The sequence below is a fragment of the Mustela erminea genome, chromosome 4 (assembly GCF_009829155.1).
Source record: "Mustela erminea isolate mMusErm1 chromosome 4, mMusErm1.Pri, whole genome shotgun sequence".
Lineage (NCBI taxonomy): Eukaryota > Metazoa > Chordata > Mammalia > Carnivora > Mustelidae > Mustela > Mustela erminea.
The window spans coordinates 29,685,061-29,706,406 of NC_045617.1; the positions used below are offsets into that span (position 1 = coordinate 29,685,061).

General features: G+C 35.4%; 1 protein-coding gene and 1 pseudogene across 5 annotated transcripts in view; one reads left to right on the forward strand and one right to left on the reverse strand.

The window, feature by feature from the left end:
• GRIK2 (glutamate ionotropic receptor kainate type subunit 2) overlaps positions 1 to 21,346 on the reverse strand; it is a 653,190-nt gene that overhangs the window by 302,432 nt on the left and 329,412 nt on the right. The window lies entirely within an intron of this gene.
• Positions 7,714 to 8,604, forward strand: LOC116588188 (annotated as a pseudogene).

Here is a 21,346-nt window from a genome sequence, read left to right on the forward strand (position 1 = left end):
ATGTATTCCAAAGGGGTAATGAAAACAACTCTTTCAATAATTTTCTTTTGTGGGAGAGTAACAGTCATTACTTTGGACATGAAATTACTAAAAGACATTTTAATTGTCACATCACATTCAGAAAGGGAATTAATGTCAAACACTATATTCATTTATTGAACAAATATTTATTAAATGCCTACTGTATGGCATACATTGCATTAAGCACTGAGGATAGAAATGTAAGAGGAGCAGATAAAGTGTCTACTCTCCATGTAGTTTATAGTCCAATGGAGAGAATAAAGAATTATCAAGTAATCTAACAAGTGGATATAATTACAAGCTGCAATAAGGGGTAGGAAGGAAAGATCAAGATATTGTGATTGGGATGACTGATCTAGATTGAGACATCAGGGAGGTTGTGACTTTAAGGAAATAACTTCTGAAAGTTCAAATACAGGATGAATAGTTGACTGGGTAAATAAAGGGTGTGGGCCGAGATTAGGTGAGAGAAGAGACTTTTAACAGCTGGAAGACAGACAGTATTTCTGCAGGACAAAAGCAAGGAAAGGATGAAAAGATGGAGAACCAGAGTTTGCAAAAGTCAGAGGAAGCAGAGCCTGGTACACCTCGGTAAGGCAGGTGACTTAAGGATTTTAGCAGGGAATTGAATGCTAAGATTGGCTCGACTTCTTTTAAAAAAGAATTTAAGAGATATGTTTGGATTTAGATATGTTTCTTTCCAAAATACAAAAGTAAACTATTATATTCTATTCAGAATCCCATTATAAAGATAATGAAAACACAGAGACCATCAGAATATGAGTATTCACAATTCTCTGTAATATGTGATTTTTCTTTTTTTTTTTTTTTGGGTCTTGGAAAAATTCCATAGAGAATTATCTGAATTGGGAGTTAAATTGAACCACAAGATGATATATATGTAGTTATTGTATTGACAGAAAATTAGACACTTAATAGTAGCTTTAAAATATTAGGGAAAAATAACCAAGTATCTTCTCTCTAGAAAAATGAAGAAATAAGATTATAATTATTTAATGCAGTCTCAATAAATGATGCTTCCCCAAAATAGAGCCTAATTAGCTAAGTAATTATACCACTTCCTCTACTTCAAAAAAGATCCTGTAACTCTACCATTAATCAAACCTTTACACATTTCTTTTAAAGATCCAGACAGGAGGTTAATTTGTTTTATCCATAGAAGAGAGAAAATACATCATCCCAGAGGACTAGATCAATTGATTAGAATAAGTGAAATGTTAAGTTCTCCATAAAAGGCATAACCTAAATATAAAGCAATTATCACATTAAGGGGAAAAAAAAGTGTGGTGTGAGAAAAAATGTGTTATATAATACAATAATTTGTATAGTCAAGGTTTCTGTCTTTTATAATGTTCATGAGATGCTGTTCATATTCATTTAGAGGTGATGCAATGAGTATTATTAAGGTTCTCTTGGTTCTTGATCTTACTATTTGAGAGAGAGCATTTGTAATTCAAAGGAAAATTATGTATGGACTATAGCACCCTTGACATTGGCAGGCCAAGAGTATGATTCTATGGAGAATAGTTTAAAAGTCAGTAAATTGTAGGAATCTGAGAGACATACAAATTCTGTCTTGGCTGATAGAGGATTCATTTGACTTTCTTCCCCTGTTTGTGGAAAAAAAAAAAAGTTTTGCCTCATTTTTTATATTCTTGAAACGGTGCCACATAGGGTTGAAACTAGCAAAAAGTTTAAAGCTTGTTTTTCAGAGAGTTATTTTCTCCTAACCAGCTATTGCGTCTTCCCCGACCCCAGTAACAAATCTACTAGCTCTCGGCAGAAGCCTGGATTCCAGATTCCAACCTGGGAATAAGCAAGGCCCTGCGTTCTCTACCAGAGATAACAAGACCGAGACCCCACCTAGTTTGTACCAGCTCGCAGCACTTGCCCATAGTCCCTTCTCCTTGTCCTGACAGAACCCCCTGACATCAGGGACTGAATTCTATGCAGTTCTGAGGCTAATTCTCCACCCCAAAGTGAACATGGGATTTATGTTCCCGGATGCTTGCCTCATACACATGCTCTATCTTTCCCCTTGAAGAGTTGTAAATTTCCCAACCCTTTTCAACCGGTATGTATGAAATCTTAGTGATTATATGATTATGAAACTCTGTTCTCTCCCTCTTCAGAGAGACAAGGCAATTTGGGGTACCTCTGGAATAAACCCTTTCCTTGCTGCATACTTGATACTCAGTGATTGGCTTGGCTGCACATCGAGCAAATGGACTTGGGTTTGGTTACATTCCTAGTCTATAAAGCTGTTCTTTGGCTTCTCTTTCTAACCGGTATTAACATCTGCCTGGCTCTTCTGTGAGCTAAATAATATGTGTAGCACGTGTTCATTTTTATATCTGTGTGAGGTTCTGATTTTTACCTTTTTATTTAAACACCATTATCTATTTTGCTGCTTGTATAAAATATGAGTTTAGGTTCTTTTTTACCAAACTCCCTGAAAGAACCCTGAAGTGTGAATTTTTGTCATGAGTCTCTCCAGTTTTTTTCATTCTCAAATTTACACAGGATTTCACTTTTTTTTTTTTTTTTAACAGTCTTTGAAATTATTCATGAGTTGTATCATTGTGTCTATCTTGTTTTCCCAATTATAGTGAACTTAGTAGAGTTTGGGCACTCCTGATGTTCAATCCTTTATAAAGTTCTCAGTACAAAGAGATTTTTCTGGTGGTCCCCTTTCCTCACTCATCAGAAAAGCAATAAAGTAACTGAGGGCAGAGATGAGAATTAACTGAAGGAAGCAGAACAGTTCCTTTGGCAACGGAGTTAGGGTGGGAATTGCCTATTTATAAAAGAGTCACATTTCACTTGTAGTTTAAACCCATTGCTTAAGATGTGTAATGCTCTCTTCACTCTTCACTGCTGGGATAATTTCTAAGACTAGTTAGCTACTGGGACTGAAACCACATAGAAGTACTTGAAGGTCTGCTTGTAAAGAAAGTTGAAGAACTGTGAATAGTAATCAATCATCTACTTTGCATTTCAAAGCAGTGATAAGATATGATAACACTTTGAAGAGGAACACTGAAGTAAATTGCAGTATGTGAGAAGCATGGTTTACTAACACTTCAGACTCCAACTGCTTTCTCCCCGTCTCTATTTCCCTCACTCTTTTAACTCTTCAGTATCAATTGCCCGTCTTTTCTCTCAAGTTCTAGGGGATCCTCTCATCCTTGCTTTTTTTGATGTGGCTCTTTCCCCTCCATGGGGGAGCTGTTTTTCTCTTTTTCTTGCTGCTCCTTTCTGTTCCCTTTTCCCCCTCTTGTTTTTCCTCTCTCCTGGCTCTCATTTTCACTTGCTTCTGACTCACACTAAGAATGGGGGAAAAACCAGGAATGTGGTGAAAGGCAACTACTACAGAACTGTACCTATGAAGGGCTGAGTTTATGTTAGCGACAATTATTTTTAATAACTCTTTTTTGTTGGGTGACAAATAGCGCACCTCTAAGCACTTTTTACACTTCCAGGAGTGCTTGTGGGAGAAGAGAAAATGCAATTAAAACATCCAGTGGGGAGGTAGATAAACTCTGGTCAAGATAGACCAATCTTTTTTTTTTTTTTTTTAAGATTTTATTTATTTATTTGACAGAGAGAGATCACAAGTAGCCAGAGAGGCAGGCAGAGAGAGAGAGGGGGAAGCAGGCTCCCTGCTGAGCAGAGAGCCTGATGTGGGACTTGATCCCAGGACCCTTAGATCATGACCTGAGCCTAAGGCAATGGCTTAACCCACTGAGCCACCCAGGCGCCCAAGATAGACCAATCTTGACTTCACGAGGCTACCTCTGGCTGCCTCAAAAGAGAGACTTGGAGCAGGTTTTCTATTATGTATTTTCAATTTATAGTTCCCATCACATTCTCACATACATGTTAAATACACTTTAACATGTGAGTTTCACTCCACTCTGACTGTGGATTTACTCTGTTCTTTAAAGATCAAGAGTTCTCAGGAAAAAATGTTTCACCGCCTCAGATTTAGACATGATCTGGTGCATTTGCACATCTAGATTCTGCAGGAGTAAACAGTTTTTTATTTCTCTTAATGAAATGAAAAAGAAGGTAATAAAAGATAGCTTAGTTTATCCTTAGCTATTCTTATGAAGCCTCTGTCATTTCATTTATTAAAATTTATGGATCCAAAAAACCTAAGGCTATTTACAAATAACTTGCAAATAATTATGTAAACATTGACTGCTTAGTCAACCAGTTGCAATCCATATAGCTCATCACAGCTGATAGTAAAATTAAAATATAATGCCTGTCTTCTTCCAATGTTTTTTAAAATACCATTATTATTATATTAAAAGTAAAATGACTATAAATTTCAAATGTCCTATTACTGAGTAAATGTCATTCGATAAACTTATTTTTACAGTATGAAAAGCAGAACATATCATCACATCAAAACTGATTCAATGATTGATCTTTTATGCGTAAAAAAGATAAGAATTGGTTTTGTTTTGTTTTGTTTCGTCTTCTCTTTTCACAATCTTATTTCATTCGTTGGTAAACACAGTAGTTCAGGATCTGACAAATGATATCTTCCCATTTTTCAATTCTTTGGAATGATAATCAACAAATAATATCTTAGTATCTTAAATACATTTACTAATGTAAAATATAAAACATCTAGAAAAGCCAACAGAACAGAAAATTGGCTCCTAGGCTATACCTAATATAAATTCTATAATTTTATAATTATTACTTCCTATACATACTCAATGGAACAATACCCAAGGAATTTAAACTTTTTCAAAGCAATAAAATTAATATCTAAGGAATGCTTTGTATAATTCTGTAGGAGTGTCGTGTGTGTGTGTGTGTGTATGTAGATAGAAAGGTGCATAGATCGATCAATAGAAAAATTAGAAAAGTAAGGAAAAGCATACTTTAATTAAATGCATAATCATGGATGCTGATCCATGTTACTAATGCTAAATGGTTTTCACTTTAATGAGCCATTTTAAATGAAATGGTTGCCTGCAATTAGACATCTGCAATCCAAGGAAAGCAAGCCAACTATGTAGTCTGGCTGCCAGAATTACAGTGCATTCCTCAGCAGGACAATGAAGAGAAAGGATAATTGTAATTATCACATATACATCTTTAGTGTTCTGTGGTTGAAAGAGTGTGCAAAACAAGGCTTCTTAATATATTTAATTGCTACGTATTAATAAAGGGTTGTCAAAAAGAGTTGCTTTTAATGTATCCATATTCCATTAGCAGTATTACTACCCCATAGTCACAAAGTACATATTTCAACACAGGAATCTGCATAAAAGGAAATAACAACGGGCTCTCACATTTTATGAGTCTCAGCTATATGTCTGGGGTCACAATTAAGGGATTGGGTAGGTTTGGGGCACCTCAGTGGTTCAGTCGGTTAAGCATTTGCCTTTGGCTCAGGTCATGATCCAAGGGTCCTGGGATGGAGTCCCACATTGGGCTCCCCAATCAGTGGAGAGCCTGCCTCTCCCTCTCCCTCTCCCTCTGCCTCTCCCCCTGCTCACACACTCTCTCTCTCACTCACTCACTCTCTCAGATAAATAAATAAGATCTTTTTAAAAAAAAAAAAGATTGGATGGGTTATCATGTTCCTAATTGAAGACAAGTAAAATAGCTCTTAAAATATTTGGATGAACATCAAGTGTTGTATTTGTCATGGATAACTGAGTCAGTAAGGGCAACATATCCATCCTAATAGTAAAGATACTGCGTGCTCACTGTACGTACTGTTATCTACATGTTTACAAATGAGGGAACTCAGGCACAGTTGGTGTAACCAATACACCCAAGTCCACACTTGTACTACCCACCAATGCTAGTCAGAATTCAAACCCAGGTCTGGGGCATCTGGGTGGCTCCGTCAGTTAAGCATCTACCTTTGGCTCAGGTCGTGAGCCAAGGGTCCTGGGATAGAGTCCCACATCAGGCTCCCCACTTAGCAGGGAGTCAGGTTCTACCTCTCCTCTCCCTGCTGCTCCTCCTGATCTCTCCCTTTCTTGTTCTATTTCGCACATGCATGCTCTCTCTCCCTCAAATACATGAATAAAATCTTTTGAAAAACAGAAAACAAACAACAGAAAACAAAACCTAAATCTAGCTTTCTTTAAAGACGGATACGGTCAACCACTTTAATTAATTAACTTATTTTCATTTTCTTCTTAAAAACAAATCCTGGTGTCAGAAATGTGGATGCAGATCTTGGCTGTGCCACTTCATTGTGTGATTTGCATAAGTTGTTTTACCTTTTAAATGTCAGCTTCCTCGCATGCATATTAAATGGAAATGCAAATACGTACGATGGGGAGTTGTTTATATAATTCAGTGGAAATAAGGGGCATACTGTATGTAGCACATGGTATGTACTCAATGGGCTGATCTATTATTATTAGCTGCTGACAGCTATCCGACTCACATCATTTAATCCTTATACCTGCCATATCTGTGGTAAATTAATCCTACTAATTTCAAATATCTTTGGCTTTCAGATTAGATGCTTTTTATTACCTCAACAACATAATTTATCGAAATTATTTTTAAACCTAATGTTACTGCAGTTGGGCAAGTACCATTTGGTAATTTATTCACAACCATCTGCACATTTTATCATTTCTGTTTTAGCTATTCCTTTGTGTACAGATCTTAACCTCTAAAATATACCTATCCGCTTCATGTGCACATAGGTAACTTTGAATTATCTATAAGCTGTAACTTCACTTTACATTTTTAAGCCCTCACCTTTAAAGGTGGCGCCGCAGGACCTTTTCCCCTTCCCATCTCTCTTCACATTCTCATCTCCTGTCCGGTCGTGTGTATTTTGTATTCTTTGCACAGCTCCACGGGAAACGGACTGGGCCCTCATTATAGCGCAGTCACAAGGAAGAAGAGCTTTAAAACCAAGATTTCAAATAGTTTCTCTTTCCTCTCAGGAAAAGTAGAAATCAGCCAGACAAATCATTAAAAGATAAAGAGTTGAAAGAGAGCTTGCAACAAGTGATGTGCCTATCGTGCACCGGTTTGGTGAGCAACACCAGGCGAGCTGCGTGGAAGGGAGAACAGCCACAAAAGAGAACCAGGCCAGGCCACCCGCAAAGAAGCTTTCCTGACTCACGTTCCTGGTGAGGTTTCCATGCACTCCAAGAACATCAGATGTACCAGTGTTGGGCTTTATTCTTTAAAATACATTCTCCTATCAAACATCCTGTTCTATTTTCTACTAGCTCTGCATCATTCAGGACAGGATTACTTGAAATATGAAATAATATTCATTTTTCTGTGATATTTCCCCCCATTCTAGTCACTCTGTTGCCACGTATCAATATCAAAAGCATGTAAATCAGAATTAGTTGTCTCGTATTGTTAAATCAGGTATATTTGGAAAGAATTTATGTTTCAGTTGCTAAACATAGCTTAGTGTCTGATGTTCAGTAAATATTTAAGTAATTGGATATATGTGAATGAATTGATTAAAAAGTGCTTATATTTTACTATATATAATATTTAATATAAAATGTGAGATACTGAAAACAAAGACCAAAATGCAGTTTAGGGCAAATATTGTTAAAAATTAATATCTTGAGGGCGGCGCAAGAGGACGGGGCGTGGCGGAGGACACGGCGGTCGCCGCGGGGCTCGATCGGGCAACAGCGACGACGGCTGCGGCGGCCACGGGTCTTCCTCCTCCCTCACCCCCTTGTTCCTTTTTTTCTTCCTCCTCCTTTCCTTTTCGGCCGGGTCTCATCCACTTCCCCTAACGGCGGCCCCGATCCTATGTAAAGGCATGACTTCCCGGCACCGCAGGGAAAATAGGGTGCAAGCCCAGAAACTATTTCCCCATCACCACTTGTTGAAAAACTGATTTGAAGGCATCTCCGGGTTTGAACAAACGAAAGTGCCAGGACTTCAAGCGTCTTTGGTTTTGCGCTGCAGACCCTTCACTACTGAGTATCAAGACAAAGAAAACTGGAAACTGATCGGAACCTTATTCAGAGTCAGAATGAAAAGATTTGTAGTGACAGCACCACCTGCCCAAAACCGTTCTAAGACTGCTTTGTATGTGACTCCCCTGGATCGAGTCACTGAGTTTGGAGGTGAGCTGCACGAAGATGGAGGAAAACTCTTCTGCACTTCTTGCAATGTGGTTCTAAATCATGTTCACAAGTCTGCCATTAGTGACCACCTTAAGTCAAAGACTCACACCAAGAGGAAGGCCCAATTTGAAGTACAGAATGTAAGAAAGAAGCAGAGGCCCCTAACTGCATCCCTTCAGTGCAACAGTACTACGCAAACAGAGGAAGTCAGTGTTATCCAGGACTTTGTGAAAATGTGCCTGGAAGCCAACATCCCACTTGAGAAGGCTGATCACCCAGCAGTCCGGGCTTTCCTGTCTTGCCACGTAAAGAATGGAGGCTCCATATCTAAGTCAGACCAGCTGAGGAGAGCATATCTGCCTGATGGATATGAGAATGAGAATCAACTCCTCAACTCACAAGATTGTTGACAAGGAGGTTACCACCATTGTGATCAAGATAAATGTGGAGTATTAAAGTTAAAAAAAATTAATATCTTGATACTTTCAAGTAGGTAGTAAGTTTCTATTTAGGCAAGGTGGCAGGCAGCCCTATAAAGAAAACAAACTCAAAATCTAGTATTACTTTGCTTTTTGGACTTGGTTCCTATGTGGTAAAAATGTTATGAATAAAAATGATTAACAAGTATAGCCTTCCATTTCAAAACACAAACGTGTTTTGCTTTATCTGTATTTTTTCAGTTTTTAAAATATGTAAAAGATATACAATTCAACCAAAGAGAAGACAGTTGTGCACATAAAATGCTAAAAATACATAGCACTCACGTAATTTTATAGTCCCTTTATGTACATTTTTTCAAACGTGTAATCATTATTTGGTATTTTTGACAATATGCTGCTTTGGATATATGATGTAATTTCCACCAATATAAATTCCTATCTTCATTTGGAAGACTGCAGTCATCAATTAAACTGTCACAGGTTTGGTTCCTACCAAAGCCAAGTGATTATAAATGTTTATGCTCCTCGCTGTCACAGTTGATTCCTGCTTGTATGCATATCTGAATTACAAGTTTATTATCAAATCAGAACTATAACCAAGTCACAAGGATATTATGCATTCAAGTTTTCTTTAAGCATTTAAAAAATGCACTAGTTAGATTATTGATTCGTTTTAGTACCTTTCGTTGGCTTCTAGAAAATCACTGCTATAATCTTCTGAGTCAACAGACACTATCTTTGCACTAGCAAGTCTTGATTTTCTAATAAACATAGAGGCTAACCAAGCATAACCACTTTTAATGAGGATTAGATCTTTTCTCTGGACACTGTTTGCATAAGAGGCTATCCAATACACGAGGATTATTCTTCGAATCCTCTATGAAGAGAAAATTACAATAATTATCTTAATTTTGTCATAATAATTAATTCAATTTAATTATTCAATTTAATTATTGTAAACAATTTTTAAAATTTTATTGTAATAACTATCTAAGAACTGTTTTATGTTATTATGTATATAAGTACCTTTTTCAATCTTTAGGAGATTTTTAAAAAATCCTGTAAAACCAAAGACTGTATTTAAAATTGAGTGGTTGACTTTAAGATTTTGATAGTTTCATTAACCAAATTCTCACAAAAGTATTGCTGCAAATAAACTTAAATAAAAATGGGTTATGTAATCATCATGCAATTTACATTATCAAAACCAAAGATAAATTATCATTTATCTTAAGAATGTATAAAATAAAATTCATTTCCCTTGTTGGGTGGAGCAATCAGGTGAGTATAATGTGTTGTGCTAAATGCAGGAAAATCTAAGCAGTCTTTGGGCAGTCAGTGAGCAGTGTGAAGTGTTGATCTCTTGAATTATGTCCAGAGAGCTGGGGACTTTATAAACATAGAAGATGAAAACTGTACATTTAAGAAATAATGGTTTGGCTGGGGTGCCTGGGTGGCTCAGTGGGTTAAAGCCTCTGCTTTCGGCTCAGGTCATGATCCCAGGGTCCTGGGATCGAGCCCCACATTGGGCTCTCTGCTCAGCAGGGAGCCTGCTTCCTCCTCTCTCTCTGTCTGCCTCTCTGCCTACTTGTGATCTCTGTCTGTCAAATAAATAAATAAATCTTAAAAAAAAAAAAAGAAAGAAATGATGTTTTGGCTAAGGTAAACAGGTATCAAAGCCGAAACTAACCACTGAGTCATTCATCTGATAATACTACTTATATAACAACATAAAAATATTATATCTTTTTCCAGATGATTCATTTATGAACATAAAAGAGAAAATGTCTTCTGCACAGAAATAAGTAAAAGATAATCAACAACTGTCTAGTATCCACAGATGTCAGCTCTGATTCAGTAGAGGTAATTTAGATAAAATATTTAGATAATTTAGATAAAATATTTCAAATTAAAATAGTGATGATTCTAGGTTTCACATTTATGGAATCCCATAGAACTAAAATCAGACAACCTTTAAAATATGGGACAATCAACCACTCAAATGTTGTTCCTAATGTTGGTCCTTTTGGGAAATCCTGCCTTGGGAAAAGGTCAGACAAAGGGAAAGAAATCTATAGCTGTATAAATTCACCTTGAAGAGCCCCATGTGTTGGGTATAAGAGCAGCAGTTTAATATATGAATAATTGTTATCCATGAAAAACCGTAAGCCTGGATCACCACCTCAAAATAACTACTTGATACACTGAATTCACAAAGGTGAAAATAGCTTTTATGGAATGTAATGCTGAAGGCGATGGGAGCATAGCAGAGACACCAATATAGAGAGAGCGATAAAATAAAGAAAAGATAGAAATCCATGTCCAGATTATAGGAGTCCCTCAATGAAATACCTATGGGATAAGGAAATGTCAGAATAGAGATAAGGGGGGAACTTCTCATCATTTTAGTTTCCAAATTTCCTACATCCCTGAGCTCTTATATTAATTGACCATATCACTTATTCTGTCACCTCATTAGGTTTGTCTTAAGCGTTTAAAGTGTTTCCTCTTCCCCCAACTAGGTACCACTTTCTAAATACAAAAATTATGACTTGAGCATCTTTCATTAATGCTTTCTCAGCTAACCAAATTCTTCTATGCACATTTTATGTGCCCAAAAAATCCATTTTGACTGCACATCAGAAAAAAAGACTATACCTAAGATAAGAATGACTATATAATTTTTTTTTTCCAAGCTGAAGCTTTTTTGAGAATGGGGTAAGAGGATACATTATTAACCATTATTCTCTGACAATCAGGATTGTCCAAGACACAACAAACTGTATGACCACCTAACCTAAGATAAATATGGCCACTGTGCAACTTCACTGAAGGTTAATATAAAGTCAAGACAATATAAACAAGCAACATTTACTGACCTACATGAAGGGTACATATGCTTTCAATATTTTTAAGACCACATCATTCTCAACTTCAGTGGGAATATGATCTTCCAATGGCAGGAAGATTTTCTACACTGAATACCATCTTAAAACTCATTAAATAATGGCACCCCTAGAACATATTAAGTACGAAATGATCCTAGAACTCCATTTAAGCTGTCCCAGTTTTTTCAAGGTTGACATTGGCTCAGTCCTGGTTTTTCTCAAGAGAATCAAAGTATTGTAAATGAGTTTTTGCAACAGACATGGTAATGATCTTCATGGATGCTATAAGTTCCTTTCAAGCATTTAAGCTTGAAATAATTAGTGAAATTAAAATGTTAATTTAACAGAAAATAATATCATTTCTATTTTTAAAAAGCAAAGACTAAATTGTAAGTTAAGTCAATAATGGCCATGTCCTTAGAAAGTTACAAATAAATGATGCAGGTAGTTGAAATATAATTTAGAAAAGTCTACTGAAAGTCAATTTATAGTATTAATTTTAATGTGAACATTCACTAATTATTCAGTTTTTTTCCTGTTTTTAACCAATTTGGCTTCCTCCTTTCAATTTCATCCACACTATCTCTTCTCAAATTATACCAATTCTTGTGGTATATTCAGTGTTTTGTCTTTAATAAGTCAAAGTTTAACTTAAAATGTGACACATTCACTCATTTCCCATACATAAACACACAACGGGGCAAAGTAATAAAAATAATAATAAAGGAATAATGTTGAAAGAAGAGAGATCACATTAGAAAGTATTTAAAATATATCACTGGTGGTATAGATACATTTAGTAACTCTATACGATGTAAAATAAGAAAATAACAGCAAGAAGAGTTAAAGGAGAGAGACTTTATAATAATAAATATTACAATCATCTGTGGGCATTATCTCCATAAGATATGAAATTCACATAGAGAGGGAGACATCTAACTTCTCTCCTTAGCTCTCTTTGTTACCCAACAATGATGTCATACTTTGAATTTATGTCTAATTATTATGTATTATATAAGGACTGTTGAGTTTCTCATATACTTCACTGGATTTCACTTATTATTTACTCGGTTAAATACCTTAGTGTTTAGAATCCTCAGCTATAAAAAGAAGGGATCACACCAATCAATCACTAAGGTTTCATTCAACTCTAGGATTATGATCTTATAATTACAGATATTCAGTATGGTATAAAATGCATCTGCAGCCACAGAGGCAGGCACTTGCAAGATATTCATGAGATAAAAGTATTCTCAAGTTTCTAGTAATTGGCTTACTCAAAAAAATGTTGCTTGGCATTTTGCAACCTATTCTTATTTTTGAGATTTCTAAAATAATTTTCTATCTTAGATGCTACAGTGGAAAATTTTGTCACTTGGTTGATATGACTCACAGTTGAGTTCTATTATGTCTAGAACAGAATAATAAACACTTTCTCTTATTTGTGTGTGTGTGAAAATTTTACTTTTGCAGTTTATAGAGTTAGTTTCTGAGAGACAATAGACTTGTAAAGAAAAAGATAAATGTTGAGCATGAATCACTTCTATTTCAATCTTAGCTATCTTGTTATCCTTCATATTTGAGATGACACTACTGACCCACTCAAAGTAGAGAGTCCATTATTATTTTTTTTTTAACAGATTTAACTACTTATCCATTCTTTCTGTCTTACCTATATCCAGACATGACAAAGTATATCTTTCTGGAAGATGTTTGGTATCAGGATATACTTTCTGAAGATGAAGTCTTTAAAATGACCAAACTGTATGTATTCCTAAGATGCTCTGATCTCTTAAAAGAAGAGTTAAGAAAACAACTGCCCCTCTCCAGATTATTCTATAATGATCATATCTTATATAACTAGCTCCCATATCTTGTCTGTTTGTTCTGTCCTGTCAACTTTGGACTCAGATTTTCTTGGTCTCTGACTGATGCCACCATCCTACTTATTTCCTTGTACTAGGAATTAGAAGTTTCCCTTCTCATCACCATCTCATAGCATTTCATCCCTTTGGTCCTCAACTTGCCTACCAAGGACCAATCCAAATGTAGCTCTACAGTCGGCATCCATTCCACCATGCATATGATCCATTTGGGCTATCTGGCCAAGGAGAAGACAGAAATTCAATAAAATGGGACTAAAAAGTGGAGTTTCAGTCACTGTACTTGTACTCATTAACATCACCTGTTATTTCTAGAGGCACAGATTCTAGTCACTCTAACTATATACAAACAATTTCATCAGTAATAAAAATGGTGAAAAACATAAATAAATATAAGGACAACAGATTATGTAGAGTCAAATATATAGATTTGCTTGGATCTGAAAGTAAAAAGAAAGAAAAAATAGGAAGAATTGGTACATTTTAAATGTAGCACTATAAAGTTGAATCACAAAAGTTATTTTTAAAATGGACTACTAGAGAGATTTACTAGACATATGTTCTAGTCTAGTTCTGCCATAATCAGTAAAATCTTGAGATAGTCACTAACCTCCTCATACTATAATTTGTTTTGTTTATTTAAAGGGAAAAATACTACTAATGATTATGTATTTTTCAGAAATGCCTGAGATGTGGATATAAATAATAATAGCAACTACAACACCACATTTGATCCTCACTACTGGTGCTTTTAATAATAAAGTGGAAACATTACTGACCCTCCTGATAGTATGCTATAGTTTTAAAATAATATTTTTAGAGTTTATACAGACTAAATTTTTTGTGAAAATATAAATCTGGAGAAAAGAGTTGAGTGAAAAGATTGAATTCCTTGAGAAACATGCAATATTGGAATTTGGAAGTAATTTCTTTAAGGCTAGTAAAATAGATGATATATGCATGTTGTATATTTGACAATGTCAGAATTCCATAGTAGTTTACAAAAAGTTAAAGAAACATGAAATGAAAATAATGGAAAGACCAGAGTAAAGAAGTATAATTTAAAAAGGAAATGATAAAGAAAACTAAATGTAGAATAACATTGAATAATGAAGAAGAGAATACACAAAATATTAACAAATATTAAGTTTATTTCCATGTAAATCGTTGCTATAAAACCTGCCTTTTAAAGTAGAAAAAAAGGGAGGGTGCTTTTGAGTAGCTTAGTCAGTTCAATGTCAGATTCTTGATTTCAGATCAAGTCATTATCTCAGGGTTCTGAGATGGAGCCCTGTGTCGGGCTCTATGCTGGGTGTAAAGCCTGTTTGGAATTCTCTCTCTTCTTCTCCCTCTGCCTCTCCTCACTCTCTCTATCAAACTCTAAAATAAAATAAAATAAAATAAAATAAAATAATAGAAAAAGAGACATTCACATGTTCTGAGAGCAAAAAAAGCAACAACCTGAACTAAATTGTCACTAAGTACATATAAATTAAAAGAAGATATCTGTTTTAAGAAATGGCAACATCATTAAAAATTTCTCACCCTGATAAACAAAGGAACGCACCTTATTCAAATGTTGAAATACAACTATTCAATTTTGCCAGTGAACTAAGAAATTACAAGATTGCTTATGATCAGTTTCTTAAGTCCTGGCATCAGTAAACAGTACCTTTACAGTGAAGGAACCAAGATGTGAAAATAATTCATCTTTGATGTAAGAAATATAATTGCTAAGATTCTGGCTCTAAAAATTGTTTTGTTTTTTTTTTTAAGATTTTATTTATTTATTTGACAGAGAGATTTCAAGTAGGCAGAGAGGCAGGTGGGGGGGGAGTGGGAGTGGAGGTGGGATGCAGGCTCCCAGCCAAGCAGAGAGCCCAATGCAGGGCTCGATCCCAGGACCCCAAGGCTATGACCTGAGCCAAAGGCAGAGGCCCAACCCACTGAGCCACCCAGGCACCCCCGGCCCTAAAGGTTTTATAAAGTTATCTGAAAATAATTCTTTTTAAATTTTTCCAGTTATGGGGCGCCTGGGTGGCTCAGTGGGTTAAAGCCTCTGCCTTCGGCTCAGGTCATGATCTCAGGGTCCTGGGATCGAGCCCCGCATCGGGCTCTCTGCTCAGCAGGGAGCCTGCTTCCTCCTCTCTCTCTGCCTGTCTCTCTGCCTACTTGTGATCTCTCTGTCAAATAAATAAATTTAAAAAAAAAAAAAAAAAAAAAAAAAAAAAAAAAATTTTTCCAGTTATATTGAGATGTAATTGACATATTACACTGTGTAACTTTATAAAAATAATCCCTAATAGAATGATTTCATCTAGTAGCAAAGTAAAGATGAAATTACAGTTTTGAGGGGTTCCTGGGTAGCTCAGTCAGTGAGGCATCCAGCTCTTCATCCGGGTTCAGGTCGTGACCCCAGAGTCATGAGATCAAGCCCTGTATTGGGCATCTCACTCAGCAGGGAGTCTGTCTGAGATCCTCCCTCTCTCTCTGCTGCTCCCCCTGCTCTTTCCCTCTCTCTCTAAAATAAATAAATAAAATCTTTTTAAAAAAAAAAGTATAATTTTGAATTTCAATTATTCTTTTTTTATTCCTTTTTTTTTTTTTTTTTTTTACAGTGTGTAAAGTGAATTCAACTCAAACTTGTTATTTTTTTTTCGTCCAGGCTCTTTTGATTTTTTTTTTTTACTATAAATTTTTTTACTATAAGCTTATTTGATAATTGACATTTCCATATCTAATCTTAGATGACTGAATTATTACTTGTCTGATTATTTTCCAAAAGTACTAAAGATATACGTCATATGAGAAACATTATGCTAGTAAATAAACAAAGATGAAGAGTCTAGAATGTTTTAGTGGGAAAAATACTGGTGTCCCAAAGCTTTTAACACCTACGGCAGAAACACCAGTAATTATTAATAGATAATGCCAAATGTGTATTTTAATTTAAATCTAAATTAAGCAAAATTCTGTTAGCTGAGTAGAATATTTGTTTAAGAAGAGACAAATTAACTGTTATGCTTAAATAAATGATGAACTAATAAGATATTCAGGTATATCCAACTGGCTTACTATGAAAATACAGAACATAAGAAAAAGAACTATAATACAAAAATGCTTTCAATGTAAAAATTCATTAGTTATTTAGTGTACAGTGTATTTAGTATTTAGTATGACAGTCTGAGTTGACAGAACACAAACTTTTTTAAGGGTACTGGGCTGAGACTCTCATAATTACACTGGGAACACATTGAAGATACAATACTCTTTTTTGAAATTTTGCTTTAACTCCAGAGATAACAAATGACCCAGGTGGGGTGGGGGAGGGGAAAGAGAAAGGAAAAAAAAAATCATTTTGAGCTATAGTGAATATTCAGTAAAAATAAAAACATCTTTTTCAAAATGAATAACTGAATTAATTGCACCTATCTTTAATGCAAAACTTAGTGTTCTTGCTCCCCCCCCCCCCTCTTTTGGAAAATGTATGAGCTCAAAAATATCACAACAACTTATGCTTCTTTGTGAAATGAAAATAAAGAGCAATGCTATCACCACAGTGGCTCTAGGAGGAGAGTCAATGGACTATTAAATGGGAAATCATCTGTTTTCAGACTTTGCTTTGCCACTATTACATTCCTCCAGTGAGCTGTTATCTGGTAAGGGGGGCCTTAATCGCCTCCTGTGCTGGCAGAAAACCTCCATGCATTTAGTACAGTTATTCATATAGTAATGTGCAATCACCTCCACATAAGAATTCCAACTAAAATATATGCTTTCTCAGCAAAGCACTGCCACTAGTACATCTAACTGCCCACTGAACTCCAAAGACTTAGTATTATTCTATCTCAGCCTATTGGAGGCTCATTGTTTAATCTGGACCTATTTGATGGTTCACAGTTACTTAGCTAATTTCTCCCTTTTTTCTTTCTCGTTTTGGGTGTTAGTTCCTTGTTGTAAGACATATACAGACCTAAGTAAATGATATAAAATCAAATATTACCACTAGGTCATGTATATGTTTGGCTAGCAATGAAAGTATATTTTGCTCTAGCTGCTAGATAAGTTAATGGTGAGATGAAATGAAAAGCATAAAAGCGACCAATGGGCCTGAAGAGAATGTGCCCGGTACTTTCCCCAAACAGCTGCTATTTGATTCAGAGAATCTGCCATGCAACAAATTAAAACACTTAGGACAATTATGTAGTCATGAAAAGAAAGCCCTTGCAGTATGTTGCACATTTCAGAACATATATTTACATGGCTTCTTTAAAATATATTAAAAGAAAAATATTTCATACACATTGTTCTTGGGAAGTAGAATGAGAAAATCACAAATTTGAGGGAGAAGGAATGCAAACATTGAAGGAAACATATGCTTTGCAGAGAGTTAAGCTTGTATTTTGCATGCTTAATAATTGCAGAAATTTTCATCAATTTGTATTTTTTTCAGTGATAGATGGGACTGAGCAAGTTATATAATAAAGTGGTGACTGTATTCAGAGCATGAACACAGTATGTCAGCATTGAAAACCCTCCCTTGCATGAGGATCACATCTAAGATTTGGTATCAAATCTCCACTTCTAAGAACAGTACAACAGGATAAACTAAACTAACCCCTATGGGCCTCAGTGTCTTCATCTAAAAGCAAAAGTGCTAAATTAGATAATCTCAAAGTCCCCCTTCCTATTACAAGAGTAGAGTCTTCTTCATTTTGGCAGCATGGTCTCACAAGGATTTTTTACAATATGCTAAGAGAGTCACAACCTAAATATGGGAGGAATGGCCATAGTTGGGGATATAAAATTTATAATATTTTCTCTTTCTTCCTAAAAATCTTATAGCATAGAGATAATCTGCAGTACTTATATTGTTCTTAGAATATCAGTATTCAGTAATAGTAAAAAGACTTTTTTACATCCAAATTAAGACTTGAATGTCTGACCTTTTTCCTCTGATGTGTGATATTTGTCACTATTATGCATAAAAATGTTTATAATAAAGTGGTTCTTCTAATTCCTATCATAATCATGCATCTGACACTCAGTTGTTTCCCAGTTATTTTCTGGCATATTCTCCCTCCCCCAATATATTATAATCTCCTAGAAAATAACAAATATTATTTTTCTTCATTTTTCTTAAAGGGCACCTAAAATAAGATAAGTGAATTTGCCAATAGCAGAGTTGAGTCTTGTTAAGGTACTCAGTTAATATCAGTGTGCAGTTTTTATTCTATTTTAATAAAATATATAAAAGCAAACATTGTGAATTAAAAAATAACTTGGGGTATAGATAAGGTAATAATACCTCGTAAACCAACATTGACAAGAGGGTAAATAATACTTTATTAATAAATATGTTTTCATTATTAAGAAGAATGACTAATATAATTTAATATGACATTATATAATTTATAGAAACCAGCTATTTATGAACTTGGACAGCACACTTTAACAAAGACTAAATAAAGACTTTCTCCCAAATACATACAACATTTTGCTAAATTCAAAGATCAGTTTTGGAGGATTCTTATGGATTCAGTATATTATATTATTGTGAATGTCAATTGCCTTAGTTTCAATGATAAATTTAAATTGGTACAATTTATTCATATACTTATACATTCATCACATACATGTGTGGCGAAGTACCTTTCAGTATCAAGTAGTGAAGATAAACATTCAGGCAACTGTGTTGGTTCCATCATGGAAGGAAGTACACACACACACACACACTCTCTCTCTCTCTCTCTCTCTCTCTTTTTGCCTAATCCCACTAAACATACATAAGGGCAGAGGTTTATCCCATTAATTCTGCTAAAAATTAGATAATAGGCCTCAAATGGAATTGCTCATGCTAAGTCCCACCCCACCAAACCAAGACTTAAATTACAGTTTTGGCTCTTCCAAGAATGGAATCTTAAACCAGTCAGTCAGGAATCCGCTGATCAGCACTAACTAGTTCAGTAACCACCCTCAGAGACAATGCCATCCCGTAAAATAATCTTGAAACTACCAACCCATTTCTTTGGCCTAGTATGACTCTCTTGTTCTCCCTTCTGCTTTTAAACATCTCTTTTATGCACCTTCTGGTTCTCCTTTCTACCTGCTAGACTGGATGCTGTCCAGCCATGTAAGTCAATTTTTGCTCCAATGAACTCTTAAAAATTTTTAATATGCCTCAGTTTATCTTTTAACAATTCTCATCGCAACAAGTGACTTTTTTCCTAAGGAAACTTCTTGTAACACAATTCCAGGAGTCAATTTTTTCCTAATTAAAAGCATGTCCTGTAAGTTCTGAACCCTTAATGAAGTTAGTAATTTAATTTGAATATATCCATTTCCGGTGAATACTACGTCAACGTTAATACTCAGAAGTATGAAAGGAAACAAGATCTTTCTCATTATTAAAGTTTTATTTTACTTTAAAAAAAATGCATTACCATTCAGGAAAGAATGAAAGATGAAAGGTGGTTTACTTTCCCATGAAGGTTTGTCAGACAGTACACTTGAATTTTCTCATCTTATGCCACCCCCTTGCCTTTTTTCTCTGCTTTCATTGTTTGCTCCCACTCACAACTCGTTTTTCTATACCTCATTCACAGGGCTTGCTAAACCAGAAACACCCCTAGAACAAATCCAAACACTTTCCATTCTTCTTTCAAAAATCCATTTCCTCCACAAAGCTACTTAATTAGATGGAAGTAAAGTGCTAATTTGCTAAGGGGAAAAGATCATTTGCATATCAATTTACACACTTTTCTCCAAGTATTTATAATTAGAGAGCAATCAACAAGCTTTTGAAGGCTGATAGAAAGGGGAAAATGATTCCTGTGGAGATTAAGGAGGCAGTAAAGTATGGAGATGAAGGGGCATTGGAGAAGGAGCCAGACATCCTCACATTGAGCAATAAATTTAACCTTTTGGGATATCAATTTTTTTTAGCTATAAGATGGGAATAATTTTGCCTATTCTAAAAGTACATAGGCTTTAAGAATTAAGTTCACTATGCATGAGGGTCCACTACAAGAGGACTGCCTGTCTATTGTTGGTTAATGGAGTCAATAAGAAGCCATTATTTGACCTTTTTTATTAGAGTTACTTTCTCTGCAAAGAAGAATTAATGTATCTACCTTGCAGTTGGATATTTAAATAAGTCCAAAATATTTAAAATATCTGGAACATAATAAAGAATCAATGAACAAATATTTATAATTACTATTTTAGTTCCATATTTTATGGAATCTTAATGATTTTTCTAATCAGTCAGAGCATCAGAACTTTTAGAACCTTCTCTGGCTATTGCTTTCTTCCATTATAGTATACCTCTACTGTTCATTAGATCCTTCCTCTGACAAAGGAACATTGAACCCAATTGTATTTTTTGCCACTGCCCCTCTTTGTTCTTCTCCTTTTCTCCTTGTTACTATTAACTTTTTTTTCCTTTTTAAGTAGGCTCCGCACCCAGCATGGAGCTCAACGCAACCCCGAGATCAAGACCTGACCTGAGCTGAGATCAAGAGTTGGATGCTTAACTCACTGAGCCACCCAGGTGCCCCTATTTTTAATTCTTAATTGAATACCATTCAGGTATGAAAAAATACTGCCTAAAAGAATATTAGAAATTATGTGAGCAAATAATTTTCTTTCTTTTTAAAAGATTTTATTTATTTATTTATTTGACAGACAGATCACAAGTAGGCAGAGAGGCAGGCAGAGAGGGGGAAGCAGGCTCCCTGCTGAGCAGAGATTCCCAAAGTAGGGCTCGATCCCAGGATCCTGCGATCATAGCCCACTGAGCCACCCAGGCGCCCCTGGGCAAATAATTTTCAAGCTGTATTCACGAAGCCTTAGGTTTATCCATAGATACTCAAGAGTTGACATAGGAAAGAAAAGGTAGAAGGAAAATTGGAGAAGAGGAGCAGGTAGAGGGGTAGGGGTGGAAGAGCTATAGAATGAGGACCTATGAACTATGAATAGGAACTATG